General features: G+C 49.2%; 1 protein-coding gene across 5 annotated transcripts in view; it reads right to left on the bottom strand.

Moving 5' to 3' along the window:
* Nucleotides 1-18,823, bottom strand: part of LOC115084531 (thioredoxin domain-containing protein 3-like) — a 310,312-nt gene extending 291,489 nt beyond the window's left edge. For all 5 annotated transcript variants that reach the window (XM_029589514.1, XM_029589512.1, XM_029589511.1 and 2 more), the window contains exon 1: nucleotides 18,654-18,823. The gene's annotated coding sequence lies outside the window, so the exon portion shown is untranslated. The remainder of the gene's footprint in view (nucleotides 1-18,653) is intronic.
* Nucleotides 18,824-20,395: the final 1,572 nt, after the last annotated feature.

Here is a 20,395-nt window from a genome sequence, read left to right as displayed (position 1 = left end):
ATTATTTTGCGACCTGGAGATATAGCCGCTAATAAGATGTCTTCTCCTTCTGCTCCCACCTTTTGTGGTTGTGGAATGAGATCTTTAGTTAATTTCCTCTTTTTTGTTAGAGGTTCCTGCAAGAAGTGGCTTCTTTCACTATGTGAACACCTCGAAGAGAGGTCAGAATAAACCCTTGAGCTAGAAGAGGTAGGAGGAGGAGGATCTAGATGATAGCTGCATGCCCTCTTCCTCTGATGAAATTTCACCTGTTAAATGTTATCTTGATAATGGCAACTGTTGTATCGATTGAGGACTGGAGGCGATGGAATGGGTTTGCGTTGTGTCCCATGAGTGGCTGTCTTTAGAACGATGTCTACTGTGTGCGCCTGAGATAGAGGTGTCTGTCCTCTGTTCTCCTTTTGCGCCCCTTTTTCCTAAGGTGGTATGCAAATGCGTCGATTCCCTGTTGGACTGCGTCAGCTTTGATCTTTCTCCCACCTTTGTTCCATCCTTAACCGGAGGTCCCCCTATTTTGGGCAATCCGTGCTGCTTTGTTATAGCTTGCTTCGGCCTAAGCATTGAGCCTTTATGTGAATGTGCATCGATTTGGGCGTCGTAGTATGCACCAGCTTCGAGCTTTGCATCGAATGCACGATGTGCATTGAACACCTCGAGCTATCGGCATGCTTTGGGCTTCGACTGTCAATGCACTAGTTCAACGCATTGCGTCGATGGATTTATCGTCTTCGATGTTGAGTCGCTGTCGGCGCCTATTTTAATTTTTCCCGCGCCAGGTGCGCCAGGCCCGGCGCATCTGGCCCTCGGCTCTGTGTCTCAACTCGCGTCAGAGCTTTTTGTGTCTCTATAGTCTTCGACCCCGATCAATCCCGATGGGGTTTGTGATGAGACCTATGGGCTGTTCTGCCTCTTTTGGTCTCTTGGGGCCTATCCCGCCCTCCAGTCCTGGAGGGGGGTGGCTCCATGGACACGGCTCTCCTCACCTGTGAGCTCTTCATTTTTTCAGGTCCTGGGGAGGAATGTGCCTCTGACAGTGGCGCATAAGAGGCCCAAGCCTGGGCCTTTAGATCTTTAATCTTCTGCGCCCGTTGTCGCTGGGCCCTCCGAGACATTTTCCCGCAGTACTCGCAGGTCTGCTGTGGATGGTCCGGTCCCAGGCATCTAAAACACTGATCATGTCCATCTGTTATAGACATGATCTTGCTGCATGAACAGGGCTTAAAGTCCGACGGCCTCTGTGTCTTTTTGGACATTCTATTTTTAAACCAAATAAGTGAAGCTGAGGAGTGCGAAGCTCCACATGCATTCCCGTGTGCAGAAAGAAAGACTGAGGAGACTGCTGTTTCCTGTGTGGGAACTCATGCGCAGCCGCACAGAGCAAAGCTCTGTTTTCTTCTTAGGAAGCTCCGCCTCCCGGGCCCTAATTGACAGTTCCCATGACAGCATGGCTAATTCAGCCCTGCTATCGACGGGAAAACACTGCTGCCATTCCCCTCGGGGCTTGAATGTGCTGATAGCCTGGGCAGGAACGGCAACAGTGTTAGTCTCTCTGAGGTGAAAGAGGGAAGGGGGAAAGAGCAGCGGGTGCGCAACAGACCTGCTGGTGCTTTGCAACACACTGGTGTGCCGCAACACACCGGTTGAGAACCGCTGCTCCAGTAAGTACTCTCAAGAAGAGGCTATGCAGTGGTCAAAAAGTGGGACCTGCCAGTCCCAGATTAAGACTCCACAAGGCCACCGGCAACTGCAAGGGAGGACGAAGATGTTCCACCCCTTTCAAGAACCTAGCCATTACCAGATGGGCCAACAAGGGTTCACAGTTCATGTGACCTTGTTGGCTCTTTCTTGTTTCTTGGAAACAAGAAAGAGCCACCACTGTAACCTTCAAGGAATTTGGGTCATGTCCTTAAACAATCCAACCTGCAAAAATTCAAACTGAGTGGGATTTTAACCAAAAGAGGATAAACCCCTTGTTCTCAAACCAAGCTTTAAACATGTCACCAAACGTGAACATGGAAGAGAATAACTTTCACACTCAAAGCAAGGTGGGAACCACAGCAGTAGACTACCCACTCTTCAGCAACTGAGCTTTCTCAAGAGCCACAATGAAAGACAAAAATTGAAATTGGATCTTTGAGAAGAATAGGCCCCTGCTGTAGCAGATCCCTATGGACCGGTAATTGGAGAGGATATTCCACCAAAAGCCTCTGCAGATCTGGCCAGGAGGCTGTGGTATGCAATCTGGCACCACCAGAATTCCAAACCCCATGCGTCTCTCAAACCTATGAATCATTCTGCCCAACATGGGCTAAAGGGAAAAGGAATATAGAAGCTTGCCTTCTGGCCACTCATGCACAAGGGCAACAATGTCTGAAAACTTCAGATCTCTCCTGCGACTGAAAAAGTGAGGAACCTTCGAATTGTGCGAGGTTGCCAGCAAGCCTAGAAACGGGAGGTCCCAGAGGCCCACTATGAGCTGGAATGCTCCATTGTACCATTCCCTTTCTCCTGGATCCAGACTCTGCTGAGCAAGTCGTCTCTTACATTGTAGTTTCCTGAAATGTGTGAGGCTGAGATCTCCTGAAGATTTACTTCTGCCCATTACATCAGTTGGGCTATTTCCTATGACACTTGCTGGCTCTTGGTTTCTCCCTGGTGAGCCACTATCATCGCATTATTCAGACCGCTCAACCCTGCAAGTGGTCGATGAATTGCAAGCATGCCAACCAAATGGCTTGGGCTTCCAGCCGACTAATGCTCCAGAGATAGTCCTCTGACCTCCAGCACCCCTGGCGCTGTCAACTCCTGACAGTGAGCCCCCCCAAAACCCTGTAGGCTCGCATCAGTCGTGAGAAGTAGTCAGTCCTGTGTTTGTAGGGGAAGCCCTCCATTAGATGATCCAGTTGCAACCACCACTACAGTTGGATGCTGATCTCCACCGATAACTTAAGTCGCATTGAGTAGTCCTGAAACTGCGGACTCCAAGCAAGCAATGTGCGCTGAAGAGGATGCATACGCGCCCTTGCCCAAGGAATCACCTCTAGGGTGGCTGCCATCAACCCACGCACTTGTGGATAAGACCACACTCCAAGGCATATTGTTTTTGTCAATAGTCACACTTGTGCCATCAGTATCTGAATGCGGACCTCCGGCAGAACACCCTGTTCTCACTTCATGTCGAAAATGAACACAGAGATATTCCAGTGATTGGGAAGGCCTCAGATTGCTCTTGACAAAGTTCACCACCCAACCTAGTTCCTATAGCAAGGAAATCACCTAGCATGAGGCCTGAAGACTCTTTCATGGCTCTTGGCTCAAATTAGCTAATGGTCTAAGTACGAATGGACCAGAATACCGCTACCACCACCATGACCTTAGGGAAGGTTCTGGACGCAGTGGCCAAACCGAAAGATATCGCTCAAACAACCGTCACCCCAAAACAGTGAAACGCAGAAAACCATTGATGCTCTAGCCGGATGGGAATATACAGATATGCCTCTAATAATCCAGAGACAAACTCACCTGACTGTACTATCATTATCAGCAAGCATGTGGGAACGAGTCACTTGCAAAGCCAGTTGACTCCCTTGAGATCTTGGATGGGGCAAAAGGAACCCTCCTCCTTCGAGTTTTAACAAAATAATTGGAATATCAGCCAGTATTTTCTTATGACTTGGCCTTTTTTTTTTTTTTTTAACTCACTCTCAAACCAGAGTGATTTTTTAAAGAGGCCATTTAGTAAGATTAGACTTTGAAATTGTATTGGCACCAATTCATAAGCCTTAGCTGATGCTCAACCCTGCTTTGCTTCAGATGAGATAAGGTGCATCCAGGGTGGTGTGGCTGAAAGGCACTGCCCTGAAATTCAAACAGAATCAGAGCTCCCTGTTAAAGAGCATGCAAGAGTGATCCACCAGGGAGCAGCAAGAGGCCATCTGCAGTTTATTGCCACCACCTCAAGGCCTGCTTAATGATAGCCTCAATTTTTCTATCCTGCGCCTCCTTCAAGCCGCTCCCCATTCCACAGGGATAGTCATCCGCTTGGTGACGGCACATACCAGACATCCATTTTCAGAAAATGCAACTGCTTTCTCTCTCTCTGCCAGATCCAGGGGGTACAGCACTACCAAGGCTCATTGGTTTCTGGGGTGCCTCATTCAAAATTGTTTGGATTACTTACCTGGTAATCCCCTTTTCCTTAGTGTAGACAGATGGACTCAGTACGAATGGGATAGTATCCGCGTGCTAGCAGTTGGAGACGGATCTGATGTCAGCACGGGGTATATAGCCCCACAGGAAGCGCAGCAATTCAGTAATCTTCCTTGCAAAAGCTGTTATGGATGTGTGTACTGACGCTCAGTGAAAAGTGAAAAAAAAAAGTGAAAACAGGATTCCCCTAACAGATTGACAGTGGCTGGAGACCGCCAGCAGTCCCAACCGGAAGGCACTGACACCTGGTAGAGTGTATGCTCTTATGTAGAACAAATGCCATGGCTTACCTGGAATCGGTGAAACCCATGTACACAGGCAGCTGGGTGGGATGCTGAGTCCATCTGTCTACACTAAGGAAAAGGGGATTACCAGGTAAGTTATCCAAACATTTCCTGGCGTGTAGCCAGATGGACTCAGTATGAATGGGATGTACAAAAGCTTTTATTCCCGGACTGGGCGGGAGGCTGCCTGAGGACCATGTAGTACCGCCCTCGCAAAAGCTGAGTCCTCCCTGGCCTGGACATCCAGATGGTAGAACCTGGAAAAGGTATGGAGGGAGGACCACATCGCCGCCCTACAGATTTCCGCCGGCGACAGCATCCTAGATTCAGCCCAAGATGCCGCTTGGGCTCTGGTAGAATGAGCCTTGACCTGGAGAGGCGGAGTCTTCCCGGCCTCCACGCAGGCGGCTCTGACCACTTCTTTGATCCAGCGGGCAATGGTGGGCAGAGAGGCCGCTTCACCTTGCTTCTTCCCGCTGTGCAGGACGAACAGACGGTCCGTCTTTCGTAGGTCTTGTGTAAACTCCAAATATCTGGGCAGCAATCTGCCAATATCGAGATGGCGCAACAAACGCCCTTCTTCGGATTTCTTCAGCCCCGCCGTGGTAGGCAGGGAGATAGTCTGATTAAGATGGAACTGTGAAACCACTTTAGGGAGAAAGGAGGGAACTGTTCGGAGATGGATAGCCTCTGGAGTGATTCGGAGAAAGGGATCCCGGCAGGACAGTGCCTGTAGCTCTGAGATGCGGCGTGCCGAACACACCGCCAGCAAGAATACCATCTTCAGGGTTAGAGAACGGAGGGACAGGCCCCGAAGGGGTCTGAAGGTGGATCCCGCGAGGAAATCCAAAACAAGGTTGAGGTTCCACAACGGCACAGGCCACTTCAGTGGCGGACGAATATGCCTGACTCCCTGCAGGAAGCGAGAAACATCTGGGTGCTTGGCGATGGTCTTGCCGTCCCTCCTGGGTCCATAGCAAGACAGCGCAGCCACCTGAACTTTGATGGAACTAAGGGACAGATCCTTCTGAAGTCCATCCTGCAGAAAATCCAATACAATAGGGATTGTGGTGGCATGTGGATTAGTGCCGTGAGTGTCGCACCATGCTTCAAAAACACGCCAGATCCGGATGTACGTGAGGGATGTGGAGAACTTGCGAGCTCGGAGGAGGGTAGTAATCACGGGCTCCGAGTAACCCTTCTTCTTTAATCTAGCCCTCTCAAGGGCCATACCGTAAGAGAGAATTGAGCCGGATCCCCGTGAAGAATGGGACCTTGACGTAGAAGGTCCCGGCGAGGAGGCAGGGGAAGAGGTTCCCCCGCCAGCAGTCTTCTCATGTCCGCATACCAGGGTCTTCTTGGCCAGTCTGGTGCCACCAGAAGAACTAGGCCCCGGTGCCTCTGAATCTTGCGGATGACAGCGCCTAGCAGAGGCCACGGAGGAAAGGCGTATAGCAGAGTCCCTGGAGGCCACGTCTGCACCAGGGCGTCGATTCCGTGTGAGAACGGGTCGCGCTTGCGGCTGAAGTATCTGGGTACTTGAGCGTTGGACTTGTCCGCCAGTAAATCCATGTCCGGCATCCCCCAATGATCCACGATCATCTGGAAGGCAGTGGGCGAGAGCTGCCACTCTCCCGGATTCAAGCTTTCCCTGCTGAAGAAATCTGCTGTGATATTGTCCTTCCCGGCAATGTGGACGGCGGAGATGTCCTGCAGATTCGCCTCCGCCCAGGCCATCAGTGGGGCGATTTCCAGAGATACTTGTCGGCTCCTGGTTCCGCCCTGCCGGTTGATGTAGGCCACAGTGGTGGTGTTGTCGGACATCACTGACAGCCCTGTGCCGCAGTCGGAGAGCGAAACGAAGGCATGCCAAACGAACCGCTCGGGCCTCCAGGCGATTGATGTTCCACGTGGACTCCTCTGTGGACCGTCACCCTTGCGCGGTGAGCTCTTCGCAATGTGCACCCCAGCCGCTCAGGCTGGCATCCGTGGTGAGCAAGGTCCACGTGGGCGATGACATCCTCGACCCCTTGTTCAGGTGGTTGACCGCAACCACCACCGCAACTGGGTCCGAACTCCGGCCGGTAAAGGAAGGTGCGGGGAATAGGCCCGTCGACGGGGGCTCCAGCGAGAGAGCAGAGAATGCTGTAGAGGTCTCATATGGGCCCGCGCCCAAGGCACCACTTCCAGGGTGGATGCCATGAGACCCAGAACCTGTAGATAATCCCAGGCTATGGGCCGACTGGCTCCCATCAGATGCTGGATACGCTGCCGAAGTTTCAACTGTCTCTTGGGTCGTAAGACTGACCGTGTCTGCCCGGGTGTCGAACTGCACCCCCAGATATTCTATCGACTGGGAAGGTTGTAGACAGCTCTTGCTGAGGTTGATTACCCAGCCCAAGCTTTCCAGAAGGGCGATCACTCTGTCGGTTGTCCGAAGGCTCTCTTCTCGAGATTTCGCCCTGATCAGCCAGTCGTCCAGGTAGGGATGGACCAGAATCCCTTCCCGTCTGAGTGCCGCTGCCACCACCACTACCACTTTGGTGAATGTCCGTGGAGACGTGGCCAACCCGAAGGGTAGAGCCCGAAACTGGAAGTGGCGGCCCAGAACCTTGAAGCGCAGATAACGCTGATGATCTGGATGGATCGGAATATGAAGATATGCTTCTGACAGGTCTAACGCCGTGAGGAATTCTCCAGGCTGGACTGCGGCCTTGACGGAGCGCAGAGTTTCCATGCGAAACCTCGGTACCCGTAAGTATCGATTGACTGACTTGAGGTCCAGAACAGGCCGAAAGGTACCCCCTTTCTTGGGTACCATGAAATAAATGGAAGTGTCCAGAATTCACTTCCCAGGCAGGAACTGGGAGGATGGCGTTCAAGGACAGGAGCCTCGTCAGGGTAGCTTCCAACGCCACCTTCTTGTGCAGGGGACAGGAAGAGTCCACTAGCCTGTCCGGGGGAAGATGATGAAAGTCCAGATAATATCCGTCCCGGACAATGGCGAGGACCCACTGGTCCGACATGATCTCGACCCATCTGGGGTAGAAGAGGGTTAACCTGCCCCCTATGGCTCCGTCCCCCAGATGGATCGGCGGATTCTCATTGAGGGGCGCGACCGGGACCCGCACCGGGTCCAGCCCCCCGCTTGCGCTGCTTGGTCCGAAAGGACTGAGTCCTGGCCTGAGGACGCGTCGTCTGATAGCGCCCCCTATATGGAACAAAGTGCTGTGCACTCCTGCCCCTGGAGGGCCGTGGAAAGGAGCGCTGCCCCCTCCTGGATCGATCTTCCGGCAGTCTAGGTACCGGAGAGGCACCCCAGGTAGAGGCGAGTTTGTCAAGGTCACTGCCAAACAGAAACGAGCCCTGAAAGGGTAACCTGATGAGGCGAGACTTTGAAGGTGCATCGGCGGACCATGGGCGGATCCAGAGCTGCCTCCTGGCGGCTACGGAGGACGAAATCCCCTTAGCTGTAGTCCGGACCAAATCAGACGCGGCATCTGTGAGGAAGGAAAGAGCGGACTCCATGTCAGCTGCTGGAGCGTTATTCCTGACCTGAGACAAGCAGGCACGTGTCACCACAGTGCAGCAAGCCGCAATCCGCAAAGAAAGAGCTGCCACCTCAAAAGATTGCTTCAGAAAGGTGTCCATTCACCTGTCGTGAGGGTCCCTGAGGGCCGAACCCCCTTCCACCGGAATGGTCGTGTGCTTAACGACAGCACTAACCAAGGCGTCCACCTGAGGACACGCCAGCAGGTCCTGGAGAGCCGGAGCCAATGGGTACATGCCCCTCAAGGCCCGGCCCCCTTTGAAGGAAGCCGCCGGCGCTGTCCACTCCAAATCGATGAGTTGCTGAGCTGCTTGCAGGAAAGGAAAATGGCGGGCTGTAGGACGAAGACCTTCCAGCAGGGGGTTCTGCGCAGGAGGTACCGAAGCACTGGGCCCAGTGATATGCAACTCCGCCAGACACTGCGACACCAGATCAGAGAGGTCCTCCCTAGGGAAGAACCGTCTCATGGTCCTATATGGCTCAGTCCCAGGAGGGAGGTCTCCCTCGTCCGGAAGGTCGGACTCGTCCGGCGAAACCTCCTGGTCAGATTGATCTGGACTGTCCAGGGGCGGGAGGTCCCGTTCCCGAGAGGACTGGGAGGGCCCAGGAACAGAAACCCTAGGCGCCGCCACCGCAGCAGGAGCCGCCGCAGCAGGCGCCGCCGATGCAATCGCTGCAGGAACCGCCGCCACAGCAGGAACAACAGGAGCAGTAGGAACGGAAGGGCCGGGACGGGAAGCCGTCTGCATCTGGACAAAGGCATGAATCCCCTTAAAGAGATCTACCCAGGAAATAGAAGCAGCCTCTAATCGCCGGGGTACAAGATCCCCCGGGATTCCCGAGTGGTCGAGACTGCCCCCTAAACCTGGGGTAGCCGCAGGTGAACTGTCCAGAAACTGCGGCTGAGACAGGTCCTGGCCGGAGGGTCCCCCGGCCACCTCACATTGGACACAGAGGGAATCAGGTTCATTAGTGTGCGTGGCTCTAAGGTGGCATGCAGAGCAGAGGCCCAGGGCTGAAATGCCTGAGACAAGCGGCGGCGCCGCTGAGGATGTGGCTGCGTGCTGATCCATACCAAATAGAACAGGCGCGCCGTAAGAAGCGGTAGTAATAGGTGCGCAATAGAACAGGCGCACAAGAGCAATAATACGCGGCAGCAATAGGCGGTTAATACAAAAGGCGCACAATAGCAATAATATGCGGCAGCAATAGGCGCTTAATACAAAAGGCGCACAATAGCAATAATATGCGGCAGCAATAGGCGCTTAATACAAAAGGCGCACAATAGCAATAATATGCGGCAGCAATAGGCGCTTAATACAAAAGGCGCACAATAGAAAAACTATGCGGCAGCAAGAGGCGCATAATACAAAAGGCGCACAATAGCAATAATATGCGGCAGCAATAGGCGCTTAATACAACAAGCGCACAAGAACAATAATATGCGGCAGCCAGAGGCGCTGAATAGGACAGGCGCACAATAGCAATAATATGCGGCAGCAATAGGCGCTTAATACAACAAGCGCACAATAACAATAGTATGCGGCAGCAAGAGGCGCTGAATAGAACAGGCGCACAACAGCAAGAATATGCGGCAGCAATAGATGCCAAATGGCCTGCAGTAGGCACACAGCAGTAAGCGATTAGCAATATACGCTTAATGTCACTCAATAGGCACACAGCACTAAGCAGTTAACAATATACGCTTAATGTCATTCAATAGGCACATAGCACTAAGCAGTTAACAATATACGCTTAATGGCATTCAATGGGCAGGCAGCCCTCAGCAAGATAGTAGTATACACTGTATAGTATTCAAAAAGGCATACAGCAGCAATAGGCGGCATATACTCACAGTGGCAGCCAATATGCGCAAACAAGTCAACATACGCACAAGGAGGAAGAAAGCCGCGCCTATTACGGACGCGGAATACCTGAGTAAGGCCCAAAATGGCGTCCTCCACGGCTTGCCACGCCGCCGATCCTCTAGGCTTCGGAGACCTGGGGCGAAGAGACGTACGCCTTACCGGATCTTCGGCGCTCCCGGGCTGGAACACAGGCGGTCTCCGGCTGCGGGGGAAGGGGCCAGCACCGTTCACCACCGCGATTGAGGAACAGCACCCGCTACCTCGTCCACGCCGGGACCGAGGGCCTCGAAGCTCCACCCGAGGCGTCCCCGGGGGGCTTTGCCCCTGCCGCGGTTCGGCCGGACCGAGGGCTTTCACCTCCGGGGGACCACGGCAGTCACCCCGGGAAGCTCAACTAAAGGGGAACGGACAGAACGGCCCCTGAGGAGCGCGGGGCTTAAGAGTCGAGTAGAAAAGGTAGAGAAGAAACTAGAACGACAAGAAAAGAGAAAAAAAAATTAAAGTAGTCTTGGAAAGCACGCTGAACAGCGTGCAGGCACGCCAAACTGCTTTGGAGACGGAAATTACTGAATCGCTGCGCTTCCTGTGGAGCTATATACCCCGTGCTGACGTCAGATCCGTCTCCAACTGCTAGCACGCGGATACTATCCCATTCGTACTGAGTCCATCTGGCTACACGCCAGGAAATAACCAGTTCTTGAATAGCATGAATAATGCTCTACGCAAGGAACCTAAATGGGATTCTTCTTTGGCTCAGACATGGAATCAGCACCCGGCACCCCTAGCAACTTCAGTACCCGAGAGATCCGAGCCGACAACTCATCTCTATGAAGGAAACACACAATATTGTTCTTTACAGCTCCAACCCCAGAGGAATTTCCCATCCTCCAGGGGAATAAGGGTCGCCTTCATCATCTGTGCCATCTGGGTCCCTATCAGCGTGACCTGCAGCAGGTGCAGACACACTATGACGCTTACCCGTGCCACCAGGCGTGTGGGAATCTGCAGCTTGTTATCCTGAACTCTTAGTCCTGCCATGCAGAGACTGAGCAATGCCTGTAAGCATGGCCTAACTAAAAGGCTGCCCAACCCACCAAGCTGATTTTTGCGGTAGACTTGCGCATAGAAAAACATAACCATACCAAAACCAGGGGGTGTCTGTCCTGTGCCCACTTAGAAGCCTTCCCCCCTGCCAAACCAGTTAAGGGAGCACCAAAACCAGGCAAAATCTCTGACAAATCCCCCTCCAGTCCCATTTCCGCATCATGCTGGGAAGGGCGGGCTCAGTAAAAGGAACTGGATATAACCCTCCCTGAACCTACAAGTTAGGGGGGATACCAAGCTAAGATGCCTGAATATGGCAGACAGTACAAGGGTAAACACCTGCTAGTAGCACGCTCTCCAAAGCATCTTGACAATTGTGCGCCCAGCTGTGCAGCTGCAAAAGCGACCATGGACAAGGTGCCCCAAAACAAGGTATGCCCAAAATATAGGCGCCCAATATGCGGTGTAGGTAGGTTCCCACCTGAGCACCCATCACACTGTTCTGTGGCAGACTTGTAAGCAGAAAAGCATGTGAATGCCACTGCAGCCTACCAAGCAGCATCTAAGCAAAGCCTGAGAGCGGGGCTAGCCAAACTCCCTCTGAGGCTGGAACACACGTCAGATTGGCACACCGAGGTTCAGAAACCAGAAGGAGAAATTAAAGCCTTCACTTTTTTTTTCCTCACTCTTTACCTGAGCTCAGCTTGTCACTGTCAAGCACAGAGTCAGTCTCCGGCTGCTGGGAGAGAGAGCTAATGCCTTCACTCCTGCACTTGGCTTTCTGCACCTGCTAGCCTCTCAGCTGATCCTCTCCTGGCAGCTAAGCCACGCATGAAAACCAGTTACCGGACCGAGGCACTCTACTGAGGAGGGGATCCACAGCTATCACCTCAGGAAAACTCGATAAAGGGAGGGACCATAACGTATCACCACAGGAGAGGGGGGAGAATTAGTTTCCTTCTTTTCTCCATTTATTTATTTAATTTTTTTAAAGCCATCCCCAGTAGGGAGATGCATGTCCACCATCTGCTGGAGACTGAGAATACTGGTAGGCTGATGTCAGTGCAGGGGTATATATACCGTACCATCAGCTTTGCTCTCTCGCTGTCTGCTGGTAGAGGTGCATAACTCACTGGTGCAGATTAACCAGTCTAAATGCAAAGAAATAAGTGAGAGTGGCTGGACTGATAAAGAGGAGGAGGGAAAATGGAGAGAGTGGATGGAGGAAGGAGATGTGGCGGTTAAGGAGAGAATACTTGGAAGGAAAGAGAGAATGCCTGGAAACAAGAGCAGTGAAGAACAGAGAGAAAGAATGCCTGGAAAACATAAGAACATAATTATTGCCATACTGGGTCAGACCAAGGGTCCATCAAGCCCAGGATGCTGTTTCCAACAGTGGCCAATCCAAGTCACAAGTATCCATTAAATAAATCTCAAGCTACTACGGTATTGCTTATTAATAGTTTATGGATTTTTCCTCTAGGACAGAGCTTTCCAAACTTTTCATGTTGGGTGACACACTTTTTAGACAAACAATTTCGTGACACAGTAATTCAGTCCACTAGCAAACCAGAGGTTAAAAGTTAAACGAACTAAATGTATTGACAATTTATGTATGTTTCCTTAAATATATACAAAATAAAATCTTGTGAAAACCTTTCATTTATATTAAAAATATATATTTATGAGTAACAATAATAAAACAAAGTTATTGTGTTATTCAATTTACCTCTTTAATGAGATATATGAGTTTGATGGGATGAACACAGCTTTTGAACATTTGGTGTTAATAAAAAGTGCAAAGGGTCTTCTGCGTAATTTTAAAAAGCTGGCCAGTTTCACACTAAAAATTATTTGATAGCCTTATTCAACTAATTCTATATGGCTATGAGAGTGAAGACTGGAATTTATAGGAAGGGACAGAATGTCAATATAAATCCTGCACCTCCAGTTCTGTAACTCTGTGCATCCACTGAAATTCCCCCAAACAATGGAGCTTGGATGTTTTCCTTACAGCTCATCATACTAAAAAAAATTTCAAATTCTGGTGTCACCTCACAGTAACAGCAGCACAAACACCTTCCACTGCTAGACATATTGTGAACACACACAAAACCCCACAAAAAGAGACACTCAAAATCTATACTGCAATCCATAAGAACATAAGAAAATGCCATACTGGGTCAGACCAAGGGTCCATCAAGCCCAGCATCCTGTTTCCAACAGTGTCCAATCCAGGCCACAAGAACCTGGCAAGTACCCAAAAACTAAGTCTATTCCATGTTACCATTGCTAATGGCAGTGGCTATTCTCTAGGTCAGCGGTTCTCAACCTGTGGGTCGCGACCCCTTTGGGGGTCGAATGACAATTTGCAAGGGTCGCCTAAGAGGCCATCGGAAATATGAGATTTTTGTCGCTCGAGTCACTCCCTCCCCTCACCGGATGCAGTAAAAAAGTTCCATTCTGCGCTCCCTCATCGGCCGATGCTGGGCAAAAGGGGCTTGCCAAAGCAAGCCCCCTCTGCCCAGCACAGTCCAATCGGGCAGCGCACCTTCGCTCCCATCGTAACATAACAGTAATAACACCAAGGACTCAAACAACAATAACCCTACCTGTGAAAAAGCAAGGGTAAATATTACACTGGGTCCTAGAATACCAATACACCACCTACTGAGGAAACAAAACAAACCAGATGGTATAGATCCCTATGCTAGCAGAATCTCTCATCGTGGTCACACACACACGGAGCAGAGACAGACCCTCACCAAATACCGAAAACAAAATAAAGGAGCACAAATTAGACAAAAACTGAAATGGAAACCCCAAGAAGCCAGACTTTGTGTATTAACAATGGAAAAACAGAACCACCATTCCTCATAAAACAAATAAAATCAAGAAACATAAAGCATTAGTTATAATAGTAAAACCATACTAATAAAAGAATATTTTAAAACTACTGATAAACTGAATTTCTATTAATTAAAATCATACATTTTTTACAATTTCCCAAACACCAATAAAATATTTCAAAACAGTACATATATCAAACAACAAGCAACAATTAAAACTAATAAGGATTTTAAAAAGCCCCTGCTGTCCATACGTGGGAGCTCTTGATTTCCAGTCACCCTGATATTGTCAAGGATTAGGAGGTTATCCTCTCTCTCTCACACATACTCACATGTCCATTCTCTCTCACACATACACTGTCACATACATACACATTCATGCTCTTATACCCAACCATAACCTCTCGCTCTCACAGACACTGACACACTCTCAGGCTCTAAGACACTCTCTCCCCCTCCACACACACCCCCCACACAAACTCTTACTCCCCTGGATTTTCTCATACACACTCATGCTCTCACCCTCTCTGGCTCCCTCACATACACACAAACACACACACCCAGGCAAGCTCCCAATCATTTTCACACACTGAAACTGACCCCCAGGCAGGCTCCCATTCATTTTCAAACCACTCCCTCACAATCCCCCAGGCATGTACACATTCATTCTCATACACACATTCACCACACACAGGCAGGCACCTATTCTCACACATGCACACACTAAAGGCAGACCCCCTCTCTTTCTTTTGCCAGCAACCTCGGAGCCTCTCTCATTCCTCTGCTGCCAGTGTCACTGATGCCACATGGCTATTAGGGAGGCGCTGATTGCTGCTATTGGCACTGAAGCCCATTCTGCTGCCTCCTCTGTGCAGGCCCCATGGGTTTCCACTTCCATGTTGATCTCGTACATTGTGAGATCCGCATAGAGAAAGTGCTACTCTTGCACATTACCAAAGATTACATGTGCCAATCAGTAAGAAGTGTTTTGGGGTTTTTTTTTACCTTTGCTGTCTGATCTTAGTTTTCTAATCGGTTGGTCACAGGCTTTTTTGTTCTACCTTCCTTTTCTTATTTTTTTGCCAATTCCTTTCATATTGGGGTTTTTTCTATTCTTTTCTCTCCATCTATCTTCTTCCCTCAAACACACAGTCAGGTTCTCATTCTCACATACTTTCTCTCACACACACACACACACAGGCTCTCACACACCCAGGCTCTCTCTCACTCCCACATGCTATCTTGCTCAAGCACAGGCTCTCACTGTCACATGCTCTCTCTCGTACAATCATTCATACACACAGGCTCTCACTGTCACATGCTGTCTCTGCAAACATTCAGGTCCTCACACACAGAAACACAATCTCTCAACTCATCTCATACTTGCACTCTACGGGCCCTCAGCCTCTCTCTTACCTCTGGGCCTCCTCTTCATGGGTCGCTGCAGGATGGGTTCTGCAGCAGCCCTAATCTTCTCGGGCCAATCCACGGTGGGGGCCCTGCTACCTGGCCTCCTCCTCTTCTCAGCCCGCTGCAACAACGCTGCTCCTCTTCTGCAGTGGCTGATTCTCCTCCTCCTTCCTGCCCACACGCCGGCAACATTTTTCTTCCGGGGCCACGCAGGCAGGAAGGAGGAGGAGGAGCACCTGCACGTTTAGACGTGACCTTGTTCTTCGGGCCGTGGTGACGTGAGCTCCACCACAGCCCTGCCGATCTTCCTGCTGTGTGTCTCCGGCACAGCACAGCGATGCTTAACTACTCAGCCACCAGTGGGATGAGGTCCACCGGCAGCCACATTGGCTCCCCTGACCTCTCCTTGCTCCGCCCCATCACGTGCACCGGGCCTGCGCGGCACACTGCAGGCGACACACTAAAAGTGTTGCGACACACACTTTGGAAAGCTCTGCTCTAGGAACTTATCCAAATCCAGTTACACTAACTGCTGTAACCACATCCTCTGGTAATGAATTCCAGAGTTTAAGTATCTGCTGAATGAAAAAGAATTTTCATGCTAACTTCATGGAGTGCCCCTTAGTCCTATTATCTGAAAGCAAATAACCGATTTACATTAACTTTCTCAAGTCCTTTCATGATTTTGTAGACTTCCATCATATCCCCCCCTCAGTCATCTCTTCTAAAAACTGAACAGCCCTAACCTTCCTTAGCCCACATCTTGCATCCTCCTTTATAAGACAGTTTTTGTTTTTCAGATATTGGGGCAGTAAAAAAAAAAAAAAAAAATTCATCACTATGACATAATGGTATGCTCTATGCCAGGGGTCGGGAACCCATGGCTCGCGAGCCAGATATGGCTCTTTTGAGGGCTGCATCTGGCTCACAGACAAGTGTCACCACATTTTCCAGTCCCCCGCTGACCCAGCTGCTCCTCTGTCCTCCTCCGCCCGAGCTTAAAATGCTGTCAGCCCGGGCGGAACGTGGCAGAATAGCTGGAGTCGGCGGCTCCGGCATGCTCTCTTCTTCCCGCCCCCCCCCCCCCCCCGCGGCCCAGAAGAGGAAGTGGTGAGCAACGGGTGCGTGCGCGGGAAGAAAAGACCACGCTAGCGTGGTCTCTTCTTCCCGCCCCCCCGCGGCCCGGAAGAGGAAGTGGAGAGCATCGCGTGCGCGGCAAGAAGAGGCCACGCTAGTGTGGTCTGCGTCGGTCCGACGAAAAGAAGACTGCAGCGCGGCTCGGAGGAAAATGAAGAACTTCAACCGCGGCCGATGGGACTCCTCCTCCGCGAGGGCTGAAAATGAAGGAGGTTAGCGTTGGGAGGAGGCTGCTGCTGCCGCGAGTTCCCGGGTTGGGGGTGGGGGAGAGAGAGTGAATGAGTGAGTAAGCATGTGTGTTTGAGATCCTGTGTGTGTGTGTGAGAGATTGCATGTATGTGAATGATTGAGAGCCTGTATATGTGAAAGAGAGAGCATGAATCTAAGTTTACCATTGGGAACCTGTATGTGTAAGTTTGTGATTGAAAACTTGTTTGTGTGAAAGAGTATGTGTGTATGATTGAGATCCTTTGTGTGTGAGAGAAATCATGTGTATGTATGATTAAGAGCCTGTGTGTATAAGTAAGAGAGAGATCATGTGTGTCTGTGTGTGATTGAGAGCTGATTTAGGTGATGGAGCATGTGAGTATGTGTTTAAATGAGAGAGAGAGACCATGTGTGTCTGTGTGTGATTGAGAGCTAATTTAGGTGAGGGAGCATGTGAGTATGTGATTGAGAGCCTGTGTGTAAATGAGTGAAAGAGAGGACATGTTTGTAAGCATGTGAATGAGAGTCTGTGTGTGAGAGAAAAAGGACAGCATGTATTTATGTGATTGAAAGCCTGTGTGTGTGTGTAAGCGTGAAAAGATAGACAGCATGTGTGTAAATGTGTAATTAAGAGCCTATATAAGTGAGAGAGAAAAAACATGTGTATATGTGAGTACTGAGAGCATGTGTGTATAGGTGTGTCATTGAGAGCCAGTGGGGGAGAGAGCGCTGGTATGTGACTGAGAGAGGAGAAAGTTCCAAGCAAACCACCCCACCTCCTGCTAATTCAGAACAATCTCAGGACACCTGGATATCAAACGTTCCCAGGTATGCAGAGCAAAAAACATTTTTATATCCTTATTATTTTTCATTACTGGGTCTTTGTGTCTGCTATTTTGAAATATTTTGTTGGTATCTGGAAATGTTTTATATGAGTTTTTAATTATTGGATATTCCACTCATCAGCTGTTTCGAAATATGTTCTTTTTGTTAGTACAGTTTTACTGCTGATGATTTTATATTTCTTGATTTGTTTTATAAGGATGGGTGATGTTTCTTTTATCCTTTGTTACACTGCATACAGAGACTCTGGCTTGTTGCAGTTTCCAATTCTGTTTTTTCTGCATGCTTCTTGTTATGCGTTTTGGTCTCTTTATTTATTTATTTAACATTTCTTATATACCGATATCCGTTCGCACATCGTATCGGTTCACAGTGAACACAAAACTTTGGGCATTGCCCTTACAAATAACAGAATAGAATATTCTATGTTAGGTGAGGGACAGCACGTGATTCAGGTGAGGTTTTCTGCTGGCGTGTTGTTTCTGTGTAGGACTCTATAGCCACCTGACTTGGTCCGTTTTCCTAATAGGAGATGTATTGGTGTCTTAAGGCCTGGTGTAATATTTTCAGAGACTTATTGTACTTTAAAAGTGTGATCTTACATAAAATGCACACATTTATTTGTATTTAGTTTTAAACATATTGTATGGCTCTCATGGAATTACATTTTAAAATATGTGGCGTTCATAGCTCTCTCAGCCAAAAAGGTTCCTGACCCCCTGCTCTATGCTATCTTTCTTTTTAAAAATGCAAAAAAAAAAAAAAAAACTGAACTAGAATTTTTTCAGGAATAGTCACTCATATCACAATCTCCCAACTTTTGAATACTTTCTTGATAATAATTATGTACATGTTAAATCTGACACTAATCCATCCAAATACTTCTCCACTGCATTGAATCTGCGATCGTGTCAAATTATTAAAAAAAAAAACCCACATAACTTTTCTCTCAAAAGGGCAGCACTACTCTTCCGAAATAATAAGTTGGGCGCGTTGTGTATTTACATTTCAGCTTTGGCCTCTCTGCTCTTAAATATTCATATTTAAGGAAGTACTTAACTTTCCTTGCCCAGGACTCAACCTTCGAAAACTACCGCCTGAATTCTAAACCGTCTAACCCTCGCCCGGCAACAGAAACAGAAACCCTTTCCAACGTCTTAAACTTTCCACCAAAAGAATCTAAAAGCCATCAAAAGCACAATCTTTTGTCTAAAAGAGAAGGGTAGGTGAGGGGGGGAGGGGGTATTTTTACCTTACTCCAGCACCCCAAAAATAAGCGAACCACCTCTTGGATGTATGTGCAGCGGGACAAAAAAAAGAGTAACCAGCCGCAGCCCGCACAAACACTCGCGCGCCTCGTCTCCGGGATCTGGCGACGGCGCTAACGGTCGAACACGCGCTCAGCTGGTGCCGGGCAGCGCCGCCTCCCTGTTGTAAGCGGCGAAGACGTCCCTGCCGCGCGCCACCTTTAAAACGCGTTCACCTCGCCGCGTGCAGGTGCCTTGCGGAGCACTGCGCGTTTCAAAACACGTGCCCAAAATACATGCCAGGATTTCATTGAAATATGGGGGGGGGGGTAGGTAACATGGTTTTGAGCAGATAAGAGTTTGTAGGTCTAAAAGACTTTTTAGATTGGAAATTTTACTCTCTCTTCTGGAAGTTCCCTGCTCAGATCGGCTAAGTTGATAACTTGAATGAAGTTCGCCTTCTGTGCCCATGCTGCTTTATACCCGGGGTCGGTGCGAGATCAAGGACATATTATTAAGACTGAATTTTTTTAGACTCCAATCAGCTTTGTTTTGCAATTGTAAATCTCTCTCATGGTTGTATAGCTATGGACAAGATTCCTAGTTTCCCACAATTCTGCAGCATGGGCTGCAAAATCTAGCCCTTCCCTCAGAACTGAACTAGTTGAAGATGTGTGGGAGTCCTCTTCCACCCACATATCTGACTCCCACCCTTCCCCACTGATACGTCGCCATCACCAAACGAAGCGGGAAAACATTAGGCCTCATCCTGTTCCTCTGATGCCCAAATTGGGCTTTGAATGGTCAGTCTTGGTTTTTGGCAGAGGTGTCGCCAGAACCAGAACTGAATTTGAGGGTCCCAAGCAGGGCCGGTGCAAGCATTTTTGCTGCCCTGTGCAAACAATTACTTTGCTGCCCCTCCCCCCTCATCATTTTATTTTTAACACAGAATACTCCACCTCAATTAAACATGCAGAACACAGACTCACTCTCACCAAATTCTGAATAAATAGACTATAAACTATAAACAGAAACTGAACCGCAAACCACAACAAGCCAGACTTTATGCAATGCAGCAATGGAGAAACAGAAACATCACCAATCCTCATAAATCATTCAAGGTATATAAATCGGTTATATTAGTAAAACCATATGTAAGGAATCAGGTAGGCGAGAATAAGGTAAAAGTGAAATAATATGTTTATTGGTATACAATCTTAAGTCCAAGTATTAAAAGTATCTAAGCATATACAGTTCTAAGCATATACAGTTCTAAGCTTAAGCATATACATCTGTATCCGTGCACAATATTTCGGCCAATACTCACTACACCCTTTTCATCATCAGCCTGGCAAGGAGAGAGCACATCACAGGCGAAAAAAGAAGGGGTCTTCACTTTGTACGTCTACAAAGGGCAAAAACATCACTTTGCTCTTCTGCAAAGGAATTCTCTTTCTCAGTTTGTCGTCCAAAGTTACCTTTCTTTTATAGTCTACTGTATGCCAGGTGCAAGCTTATGTGCGTGCGAAGTAATCTTATCTTTATGCCAGGTGCAAGCTTATTTATAGCCTACTGTATGCCAGGTGCCGAAGGGTTCATGTGAAGTGCAAACTTATTTATAGCCTACTGTATGCCAGGTGCCGAAGGGTTCATGCGAAGTGCAAACTTATTTATAGCCTACTGTATGCCAGGTGCCGAAGGGTTCATGCGAAGTGCAAACTTATTTATAGCCTACTGTATGCCAGGT

Source organism: Rhinatrema bivittatum, chromosome 2 (assembly GCF_901001135.1).
Source record: "Rhinatrema bivittatum chromosome 2, aRhiBiv1.1, whole genome shotgun sequence".
Lineage (NCBI taxonomy): Eukaryota > Metazoa > Chordata > Amphibia > Gymnophiona > Rhinatrematidae > Rhinatrema > Rhinatrema bivittatum.
Note: the sequence above shows the minus strand (reverse complement) of the source record. Positions and strands in the feature narration are given on the sequence as shown.